This window comes from Rutilus rutilus (genome assembly GCF_951802725.1).
Source record: "Rutilus rutilus genome assembly, chromosome: 24".
NCBI classification, from domain to species: Eukaryota; Metazoa; Chordata; class Actinopteri; order Cypriniformes; family Leuciscidae; genus Rutilus; species Rutilus rutilus.
The window spans coordinates 5,172,926-5,175,265 of record NC_140228.1 but is presented as its reverse complement, the minus strand read 5'-3'; the positions used below and the strand labels follow the sequence as shown (position 1 = coordinate 5,175,265).

Genomic DNA, 2,340 nt, shown 5'->3' with positions numbered 1-2,340 from the left:
ATCATGAGTTTCTGTTTCTGAAAATGATCCACAGAAGTTTATTAGCAAAGACACTAAAAGACAAAACAGTGTTTCTTCTGTCTTCAGGGAAATGATGTGGAGTGTGTTTGCATATTGATCAGATCTTCAGTGTGTGAGAGTGTTTATAGTGCTGTGAGTTTAACACTTCATCACTGACACACACAACAATCTTCATCAACATGACCTTCATCATCATCTTCATCTGGACTCTCACAGCGTTTGCTCAAGGTTTGTGGAGCACAAGTTTGATATGAATTCATTTCTTCAAGTATATTGTCAATGTTTTGAGTGTATTTTCTTCTTGTTGTGTTTCAGAGTGTAGAGGACAGATCACCGTCACTCAGAGTCCCTCAATAACAGCAGAACAACCAGGAGGAACTGTGAATATCAAATGTAAAACCAGCAGAAATGTGTACAGGGATAGTGATGGGGATCATTTAGCCTGGTACTTACAGAAACCTGGAGAAGCTCCTGAACTCCTGATTTACTATGTAAAAACCCGCCTGTCAGAAACTCCATATAGATTCAGTGGCAGTGGATCTTACAGTGATTTCACTCTGACCATCAGTGGAGTCCAGACTGAAGATGCTGGACATTATTACTGTATGAGTTTCCATGTCATCAACAGTAAATATGTGTTCACACAGTGATAAAGAGTCGTACAAAAACCTCCGTCAGTCAGAGTCACAGTGACTGAACTGATACTGCAGCTGCTCACACACATACACACACACACACACACACACACACACACACACACACACACACACACACACACACACACACACACACACACACACACACACACACACACACACACACACACACACACACACACACACACACACACACACACACACACACACACACACACACACACGCACGCACACACACACACACACACACACACACTAAGAAAAGCAATATGATCTTATAATAAGCAATAATATTATTATATTAATATATTATAATAATATAAAAGTTTGAGCTTGGTCAATATATGACAGCTTTGATCCTGATTTTTCATAAGTCATTTTTCTCCTGTTATTTTCAGTCATTTGTGAGGAAATTGAGTCACGTTTGATCTTCACTTAGTGGATATTTTTCAATCTTTCACCATATTTTTGTTTTCCTGCATTTATGATTTATCCTCATTCTTCTTTCTAAACTGAATCACTGCATCATAAAGATGTTCTGCTTTATCAGTTTAATAAGTCTATCGATTTTATCGAGTTCATCCTTCATATATTAACAGCATCACAAAACACTCCAATTTCAGAGCAGATAAAAATGTATATAATTTTAATTAATATCTTTACATAGAATTTTAAAATTAATTTAGAAATTAAAGACCAGATTACCAAACAGGTGCAGTCCACCATCAAAAATAATAATAATTTCCCATTTATTTTATATTTATTGTGTAATTTAACAGTGCTATATATAACAGCTTTATCAAACACTGGATCAATATCAACATTTCATACTAATGTTTTTTTTGTGTGCAATTTAACACATCCATGTATAGTGGAAATTTATAGTTAATTTTTTATATTAAAGATTAAAGTTTGTTTATGTGTGAATATAGTGTGGGTTGTGATGAGCAAACATGTAACTCATAAAGATGAAATCTTATTAACAAACTGACTAATGAATCCATAAGCACAGGAGAAACTGTTCCAGTTCAGAGCGTTTCAGTTGTAAATCTCATTTGCATTGTCAGGTTTAGTGATTGTGATGGTCTCAGAATAGAGCAGCTCGTCTCCAGTGACCATGTTCAAACCCCAAGAGCTTCATTTCACATTTACTGCTGAATGCAGCTGTTCTCAACTATTACAATCAATCAAAAGCCGCTGAAACTTTAGTGCAGGACTTTGAAGGAACGACACACTGATCAATGATGCAGTCCAACACAAATGTGCGCTTGCGTTCAGATGAAGCTTTATTGAATGAACAGCAATGGCAGCACATTGACAGACTGCTTCAGTATTGAGCTGTAAATCACGTGACGCTCAGATACGCTGGTCTTCACTGGAGAAACATCAGCACTCGGAGCTCTTGAGGAACGAGGCCTCGTGAGCAGCTCCGGCATGTGTTCCTCTGCAGACGAAGCGCTCTGCGGCTTCCCAGCGTGCTTTGCTGAGGCTCAGGACGCTGCTGCGACTGTAGAGACCGTCCCGCTCGCTCTCTGCGCTGGTCTGAACCCCCTCGGTGACCTCTGACCCGTCCAGCGTCCAGCTCACCGTCGCCCCCTGTGGAGAGTAAGAGCTGAGCAGGCAGAGCAGAGCGGGGGGGTCTCCAGAGATCAGCAGAGAAGAG

The 2,340-nt window shown here is 39.7% G+C and overlaps 1 gene segment (V, D, J or C); it reads left to right on the top strand.

The window, feature by feature from the left end:
• The first annotated feature begins 200 nt into the window (after window positions 1-200).
• Window positions 201-671, top strand: LOC311284003 (Ig kappa chain V region 4135-like). The segment is given in 2 exons: window positions 201-249; window positions 337-671.
• The last annotated feature ends 1,669 nt before the right edge of the window (window positions 672-2,340 follow it).